At 35.2% G+C, this 9,990-nt stretch overlaps 1 pseudogene across 1 annotated transcript; it reads left to right on the top strand.

The window, feature by feature from the left end:
* The first annotated feature begins 2,500 nt into the window (after positions 1-2,500).
* Positions 2,501-3,778, top strand: LOC143532426 (protein DOG1-like 3; annotated as a pseudogene). Its single transcript, XR_013135168.1, has 2 exons — positions 2,501-3,059; positions 3,377-3,778. The product of XR_013135168.1 is annotated as a protein DOG1-like 3 (transcript).
* Positions 3,779-9,990: the final 6,212 nt, after the last annotated feature.

Below are 9,990 nucleotides of genomic sequence, written 5' to 3' on the forward strand. Positions count from 1 at the left end.
GTGGCAAGAACTTTACCCAGGACAGTGGAATGAAATGAACTATCTATTTGTGAAATTGTTAATTAGTTAAGCTTTCTAGGAATATCATCTATATGTAGCTCTAGATATTTAATTGAGCTCCAAAAATCTGGAGGGAACTTTTTGTGTAAGAAGCATTGGGCTATCAACCAGATTACCGGCATAATAATCAATGCTCATGTGTAGGCTGTGGCATATAAAGGGCATACTTGAAAAAGACATTTTTTTTTCTGGACAACGAGATACTTATATGTCAAGAAGTATTGAACTTGATCTCATTCATTGATTTGGAACAGAAACTAAAGGAACTATAATCCAAACGTCATCAACAATTGTGATTATACTGTCATCCACATAAACATGCACAATAATCCTTCGACCTTAAGAGTACATGAAGAATACAAAGTGGTAATATGCACTACGAATCATCTTACGTCTCCAATGACACCACAAAAACCAACCAAATCATTAGGAGGCCACTTAAAATATAGAGTGAATGAACCAATTTGCATACATTTGAGGCCTCATCCTCTACAATAAAACAAGATGGTTACTCCATATATACCTCAATATTCTCCTCCTCAAAACATCATTGAGATAAACTTTCTTAACATCAAGTTGGTGGAATGACCAATAATTAATTGCGGCGACAGCGATACAAATGCGAATAGACGATATTTCGGCAATTGGGGAGAAACTCCCATCTTAACCAATATGATAAGCCATTAGCATGGGAATAACCTTAGGAAAACTAATAAGTCTTTTAGGTGATGCAAACAACCATCATGGTTTGGTTTAACTATAAATACGCTACAATTACTTGTAATACGCTTACCTAGAGGAAGCGACTGTTCTCTCAAGTATGATTGACACGTAGGATCCCTACTTCTTTTTTCCATGGCGTGTTACCATCATATGCCTAGAAATTAGGTTGAAATCAAGAGTAGTAGTTTATGCGTTAGGAGTAGATAACATACACCTAATTTTAGGTAATAAGTGTGGTGTACAAGTTGTGAACAAAATAGGTATATTAAGATATGGTGCGCAAGGTGGGTGGTGTCACGGAGCTTGTGCAGCGAAATGTTGTGGCACTCGGGTATATCATGATTATGAAACTAGTTAGACGCTATAGTCGAAAACTCAGGGAAATGAGCGTGTGACTTAGGAAAGGTAACATTGGCACTTGAAAAGCATTGTTTCAAGAGAAAAAAAATGTAGGAATGATAAGAAAGGTACGACAGTAACCAACAAAGACACTTCGAATCATGTAGGATGATACCCTTTCTAGGTACGAGAGTTACCAACAAAGACACTTCGAATAACTCGTGGTTCAATCAGTTAGCTTCCTCAACCCTTTCTAATCTTTCTACTTATGAGATTTTGTTTTTGTCTCAACCAAATTATAATAACTTTACACACCTTTTGGGATAGGGGCGTTATACATGTTTACCGAGCTGACTTGACTTATAATGAAAATAAGAAAAAACCATATTGTTTAGTAATGTTTGCCTTAGAACTATTGTAGAGGAACGACCTAATTGGCAGCGAGCCTCCTTGATATTGGAATCACATATTTTAGTTATAGGGCGCGGCAACATAGATCGAATGTAGAGGTCTTTTAATTCAACAACACTGGTGCCAATTATCTGACTTGTCCCTAGTTCATGAAAGACATAGCGACTAGGATAAAAGGTTATTGAACGATTATTATCATATTATGTTTAACAATTTGACTCACTGCCCCATTTTTTTGTTTAGTAATTTAACTTAGAAAAAACGAACAAAAAATAACAGCAAACACTCATAAAATAAATGTAATAATAACAACAAATTCGTTCTCACTGTTTTCATGTTAAAAAGTATTTGTATTTGATCCTTAAACTATTAAACAAGGTCTATCAGGAAATGTATGAACACATTGAACATTAGACAAGTTTTAAGTTTGTCAAATTACTTATGGATTTGTTGCCCCGGAAAACACACAGGAAATGTATGAACACATTGAACATTAGACAAGTTTTAAGTTTGTCAACTTACTTATGGATTTTGATGCCCCGGAAAACACATGACAACAGATGAGGATCAATCGACTAGTCAAACTTGTGAGTTGATAACATCTTGTAGGCTACAAAGCATACCTTGATCCTCACTCATTTGATATGTAGCTCTAGAATTCATTCGAATTTCCAACTCTAATCGAATCAAAATTTTCTATTATGAACTTGGATCAAAACATATTAAATTTGTGCAAACTAAGTTCAAATTCAGATATTCAAAATTCAATTAGTTAAACAACGGGCCTAATGTTCAAACTTTACTAGTATGCCACTTTCATTCAAGAATATTATTTCTTGATACCATATCATAAAATACACATTTTTTTTCATTATTATAAAAATAAACTTATTCATGAAGTAAATCAGTAATAAATCTACAAGTTGTAAAATATTTGCAAACCCATCGACACCAAATTGGTCTTCCCATCATCCTTCCAACCGACCAACCCAAAAGCCAAAACCAATCATATATAAACCAAATATACAAGTCTTAACCATCAAGCCCCTTTCTATTAATAACAACAAACCTCTTACAAACATGGACTTCCACCGTTTCTATGAAACATGGTACGACCAACTCCACCACCATATCCGCCACCTCTCCGAGGCTCCGAGGCCACCGACGACCACCGCCAACAACTCACCCAACTTGTCAACAAAGTCATGTTCCATTTCGCCGAATATTACCGAGTCAAATCACTCGCCGAGAACCAAGATGTCCTTTCAATATTTTGCGCGCGATGGTCCTCCCCCCTCGAACGATCCCTGTGCTGGATCGCGGGGTGGAGGCCCACCACCGCGTTTCACCTTATTTCTACTGAGTCTAGCATCTTGTTTGAGTCGCGGATGGTGGATATCCTCCACGGTCTCCGCACGGGCGACCTTGGTGACCTCTCGCCCGCGCAGTTTACGCGTGTTAGCGAGCTTCAGTGTGAGACCGTTCAACAAGAGAACGCCATCACCGACCAGCTATCGGAGTGGCAGGCATGTAACTAGTCTGTTATTATTATTTTCACATAATTTGTTTTGGCTTGAAAACATAGCCAGTCGTTGCCACTGTCAAGGCTGACCTCTGAACTCTGCCGGTCATCCTTGACGGTGGCAACGAACCCTTTGTGAAACATAGTCAACATTTTATCAAAGGGGGTAAAATGCTGACCATATTTCACAAGGTCGTCATCATTTTAAGGGCGACCTATGAGATACGTTGATTTTTTCAGAGGTTGTCCTTAAAACATGACTGCAAATTATTAGATAATTATGTGAATATTTTCATGAACCATGTTTTGGTGTTATAGCAGGACGAGGCATGTGAAATATTGGGCGGAACATGTGTAGATCTAGACAAGAAGATCGGACGGCTAGTAAAGATAATGGAAAAAGCCGATGAACTGCGGCTGAGGACGTTGAAGGCGGTGGTGGAGCTACTGACGCCGCAGCAGGCGGTCGAGTTTTTGATCGCCGCGGCGGAGTTGCATTTTGGGATACATAGGGGGTAAAAATCATGATCGTGATCGTGCCGAGAAATGACCTACATTTCTGGCTACCGCGGATAAACAGTTATCTGCGGGATATTGCCATAGCCCCCCAAGCCCCCATCCCTTTTTTTGCATTGCAAGTTTTTTGTATTGTTTCTTAACTTGTCAAAAATTATGTTATGATAATGATAATTGTCCTAAATTAATGTGATAGTTATGATCATTTGCGAGTAATTAATTATGTTGAAATAATTTGAAATGGAATTTATTTTGAGTTATTGCCACGGATGAATATGGTGTATTTTTTTTAGGGTTTAGGATAGTCAAAAGTGATACGAGGTGGCAATTTTGCATAGATCAACCTACATGCAGAGTAACACGTGTTACATGCTACAGTCCACGTGTTTCAAACTTCAGAAATATTATCGCCCAATTGCTTTAGAGTGAAGGTTGCTAGTTTTTGATTCTTCAATGAAAGGAATGTTTAGTGATTTATTTAAACTGCTGAAAATAACTTAGTGTAACGTTTTTTTAAATATGTTATATTTTGTGAATAGTTTGTTTAAAGGCTAATTTGAATGGCTTAGGTATTAGTGTGTAAGAGAATTTGGGTTTATGCATTACATCTAAATTAAATCATACCATGTGTAATCAAAACGTTCCATCTTTGGGAATTTTGTGTCATGTGACATCCCGCAATCATTGCGGAGTTTTACAAAAAGTGGGGTAGTAAGCAAAACGCAACAACTCTTCAAAAATAATTACATATATTTCCCTCTTTCTCCCCTCCGCACACACAATCAATTATTAAGATTCGAGCCATGACATTGTTTTGTATAAAACGCCTATTCAAAAACGCCAAGCCATACCGCCGGGGGGGGGGGGGGGGGAGGGGGGGTGCCCCCGGCGTTTCCACTCCAAAATGCCTAAAAGAAGGTGAACTACGCTTGGTCTTATAAAACTCCATGTTCTTAAATAAACAACCATTTTGATAAGCATCATCTAATTAAGTTCGTTACACGCATGAGTGTATGACTCTATCGTATCAAATGATACAACCGCACCATCTATATTCGTGTATAGCAGACCGTCTAAGTTCATTACAAGTATGAATTCACCGTTCATGTATATCAGACCGTCTAAATTCATTACAAGTATGACTCCACCATCTATAGTCGTGTATATCAGACCGTCTAAATTCATTACAAGTATGACTCCACCGTTCGTGTATATCAGACCGTCTAAATTCATTGCAAGTATGACCCCACTGTGTAAAATGATATAACCGCTCCGTGTAAATTGTGTAACCAAAATGATATATCACACTCTGTAAACTGTGTAACCGCACAATACCATTGCATCTGCTTACCCTTTTAGAAATGATATTAAAACTTAAAACTAAAAACGATAGAAAATATTAAAATTAAATTAATGGATAAAAATACCAACATGTTTTTGTCTCTCTGGCTTTTGATACTTTTGGCTCCTTGGCACCGGAAGCTATCCGTTTCCTAACCAGGGTTCAACGGGTTGTGCATAGCAATGTGTCGACTCCAACGGGGCAGGGGTATATCTTTAGCAGGTTAGGGTTTGCAATTCAGAAAGGGGTGGCGGCGCAGCTTGTTGCCCGCCTACCTGCTATGTTAATGTAATATCTATGTTTCTATATAATGAGGTTCAAAGCAAAAAAAATGCAAATTACAGAAGATATTGATACAAGAGACAAAAGTAATCAAGCAAATATCTTTATTAGTATTGAGGAACCAAATAATGTTTCTAATAATTTCAACCAGTAAGATTATATCAAAGGAATACATAATATCCTTTGGTTGGTCGTCGGTTATATATGGAAAATTAACCATATCAGTGTTGCTGTGTTGACATAGTCATGAAGTGTAGATCACCAGAGCATGAGTGATGTTACACATAAAATGGTGTAGACTACACATAACGACAATCCAAGGGCGGTCTATATATATTTCTTGAGAAACGTTACTGACAACATAAGCCATCTTTTTTTGTTCAAAGTAATAGTTTTAGTGAATAAAGTGTGTAATTGTGATTTGTGATATTAAAATTCGAAACTCGTAATAAATATATGGTCAAGTTAATAGTTTAAGTGAGCGGGAAATCCGGATATGAGACGAGAGTTTGGGTGCATGAGTTGAGTTTAACTTTAACAGAGAGTAGATCTTCTAGAATGTTTGTTGTTTGGTTATAAATAGAGCACTTGTTTACTTTTATGTGTGTGTTGTATGGTGTAAAAGCACCCACCCAAGTTGAGTTCACATTGGGTGGGTCGGTTGGTTCTTAATATTATAAATCTTTTAACCGATTACGGAATCGTTCACTATACTTATTATCTTTATAATTTTGTTCGATTGTTTGATTTACCGCACCCGTCTCAAACGCTTATCAAGAACAAAATCCGTTCGTTTGTCGGATCCGGTTTCGAGACCTACAAAGTGGATAACCGGTTTCTAAGATTCTATTAATTGGGTGTTGGTGAAAGTGTCTTGTTTGAAGCCTGTGATTATTAGTTGTGTGTGGAGTTGAAGGAGGTTAGTGAGGGTTTTAGTGGTGGAGACAGGTGAGTGCCATTGTGATTGTGAATGGGAATTATTCAAGGCTCTAAACATTTGGAAGAGATGTTTTGGATTCATTTTCTAGATTCCAGATTCATGGAGGATGATGAGTTGATGTTTTTTTAAATAGTAGGTTTAGTAAAGTATGTTTTTAGTTGGCGGGTTTTATTTTTAAAGGGACTTTGTAATTATTGAAAATCTAGAGTTTAACCTGGCTATCCCAGATGGCAGGTTTCATGTTATATTTCCACGTGGCAAAATGGTATCAAAGGAAATAAAACTAGATCCAACCATCTGAGATGGTAGATCTAGTCACCACATATATACACGTCCTCAATTACATAGAATGGCGCTATGAGAGATGAACCAAATCCAGCTATTTCAGATGGCTGAACATCTATTACCTGCTCTCTCACTTGTCAGGGACCTAAAAACCATTTATTTTCACTAAACCTACTACTTTGAAAAAAAAAACATAAGCCATCCAAGTCATGCCAATATTTAAATATATCAACACACAAATATTGCTTCTTATATAATAAATGATATATTCTCTATGGTACACCAGAATACAATTAGAGTTGTCAACTAAAGGAAAGAGAAGTCGAGAAAGGTTTGAACTAGCCCTGTAATACCCCGGCCTGGTTAGGGCTGATGTGTTACTCGATACGGTCAAGTAGGTTCATTAATAACGATTTAATTAGAGTCTCAAACCCTAAAACACATTTAAACCTTACGATGATCCAAAATATTAAATTCTCAAATATATTCCATGTTCTCCATAACCTGAACTTTAATTATCTCTCATCACATGTTTTCCTCAAATTCCCTTGAGTACCTGCTAAAAAGAAATAAGAGAAAACACCAAAAAGAAATACGGGTGAGCCAAAAATTTGCTCAGTATCGGAAGAACAATAGCAACAACAATGAAACAAAAAAATAAACAATATTGTTAACGATACAATATAACAATCTATAACCCGATAATGATAAATAACGATAAGACGATAAAAAACGGTGAACGATTAATGACTGATCAATAACTAACGATAGCACAATAGCTTGCGCTATCAATGTAACGATAAGACGATATTATACGTTGCACGATCAATGATGAAACTATACAATAACAATTCAATGTGGAAATACCCATGTGAGCCAATAACAATAATTCAATACAATATGTACATTAGCTGCAGACGAATGCACCAAGTAGAGGGGATGTGGGCACTCACTCCCATCCCTCAACCAATAACAATGATTTCCTAGGATCGATCCATACGCCTCTATAACAATAATCAATATCCAATAAGTGTCACTCTAGCACACATTAACAATGTAGAGACGCTGTGGACTAATCGCCCCGCCACAGATAGAGCACGTCAATGGTGCCTCAATTGACGCCCTATGTCCCCATAGGTGGATGTGCTCAGGTAACGAGGTCAATGAAACATTATATTTCCAATAAAATCAATAATAACTGTGTACCATGGTTCAATATTATAACGATAATCAATGTTTAATAGGAACATACGATAATGAGTCTAAAGAATTAACATATCGCATATGTACCAATGACTCGATAAAAAATATGTGCAACAATAATTTATGAAAAGTTGACGACTACGATGTCAATAATTAATCAATGAACAAAAAAGGACCTTTACTATAAGTGACGGATCAAAAACCCATACACTATGAGATTTATGAAAACAATATTAAGCTAAAAGAAAAGGACCAGGGAATCCGTACCTTTTAAGCGAGATAGCGGTAACAATAATAAACTTAAGCTTGATTCACATGTCGTTAAGCCCTACAATGGTAGCAAATTCGTGGCGCCTTGTCAAAGGCACATAATCAAGTTCTTAGTGGCGTCGGCTTAACACGGAGAAACAAGGAGCGATCAACGATGGTGGTGGCTTTGATGCATTCTGGTGACAGCGGTAGCTTCATTTGGAAGAAACAAGATTTGTGGAGGCTGTGGTGAAGATATTCAAGACAAAAGAACAAGGAAACCAAACTTATGAGAATTTTGGTGGCCGCATTGAAGTCCCGTAGCCAAGATTTGGGAATGTATAGGGTTTCAAGACGAATGATGGTTTTGACATCTATTATTATAATAAACAAAAATATATTTGTGCCACATGGCACCTAATTGTCTCATTATTGTGCCAAATGGCATCACTAATGTTCAATTTTGAAAGTCAAACTATCTAATTAAAACAATTAATAAATATTTTAAACATTCCATATTAATAATTTATCTATAATTTTATAGTAGTAAATAAAGTAAAAAAAGTCATACCTATCTAATTAAAACATTTTAAACATTTCAAATTAATGATTTATATATAATTTTATAGTAGTAAATAAAGTAAAAAAATTAGAAATAAAAGAATGTATGTAAAACTTTTGAAACTCATTTTAGTGTGTAAATTTGCATTGTATGTTCTTAGTTTATTAGTGACCGATTTAGAACATGCCACGATTCGTCTTTCCTCAATTATTTTTTACTATTAATTCTATGTATAATTTTTTTTATATGTATTAATAACTTTTGTTAAAGTGTCATAATTTAGCACTTAAGGAGAATAGTAGATTGATGTTGGTGCATAGCAATACTCTTTTTTTCAGATTTAATAATTATTTGCATTTTTTTGTCATATGTTAACTGATAATGAAATTCATTGTGCTTATTCATTGTCACAAACTTGTATCAATTATAATTTTGGGCCAAACTGATATAGCAAATTAGTTGTTTTGATCTCTAAAATACATTAATGTCATTGTGAGTTTTGTTTCCTTAATGATATCAATTTATATTCATGAATCAAAATTCATGCTTCTCAGGAGAGTATTTTGGCGGTGATGATATTGTGTTGTTTGTTATAGGCATAACACTCATTTAAAAAAACTTACAAGTTAAGGTCATAAAGTATACTTGACTAATATAAATTATAGGAAACTGGTTATAATTATGGGTGTTGCAAACTGATTTTACATATAATCATTATAAGGAGTAAATCATGAGTAAGGTGTTCGAAATACTAATATGTTTCCTTTTAAGTTGGTTGTTTATTATTATGATTTTTTTGTGTTCAATATTTTATACCAGAATCTCAAAATTGTTTGATATATGGAAAGAATGATGGTTTGGTTTTCAGTGAGATACTTATTTGTTGTGAATAAAATATTTGCAACAGTTTTTTTACTCTGATTTACATAATGAGTCACAACAAGTTTCATTTGAAACAGACCCACTTTTAATATGACTTGAAACATTTCGGGCAAGTTCAACTTTTATTCGACCCTTTAAGTAAATAAGTCAAATTTGCTACTTGTGTTCTTTTATAACTAGCAAAAAGGACGAGTCGCATCAGTAGGCGCAACGCATAAGAAACGGTTTGGTCGATACAAGTTAGGGTCAGAACTGGTTAATTTTAAGAAAAGTATTACTTTTGGCTCTTTATTTTTTTATAGTTACACACAAATATAAAACTCAGTATAACTGTTTAATTTCTTGTATGCTGTTGGAATTGAGTAAAATGTGTTGATAAGAATGCATGTTTGAAACCGAAAAATATTGTGATAAAATGGCTATAACTTTATTAGTGTTACACTTCCTTTGTCGATATTACCCAATATACAGTTGCCCGTGCTTCTAATTTTCTAACATAAGGCATGGATGGAAAAAAAGACATGAAGTAAGCCACACAAATTTATTTTTTATTGGTTATGGATGGTTAATAATTTAATATCATTAAATCCTCAATTTGAATCCTTTAGTAAAAAATTTTACCGATAAAAACTCTTGCAGCTTTTAGTTCAGTAGCAATATATGTTGAAACTAAC

The sequence above is a fragment of the Bidens hawaiensis genome, unplaced genomic scaffold, assembly GCF_021521415.1.
Source record: "Bidens hawaiensis isolate Kalapana, Puna unplaced genomic scaffold, B.hawaiensis_p1.1 tig00009445_1, whole genome shotgun sequence".
Taxonomy (NCBI): domain Eukaryota; kingdom Viridiplantae; phylum Streptophyta; class Magnoliopsida; order Asterales; family Asteraceae; genus Bidens; species Bidens hawaiensis.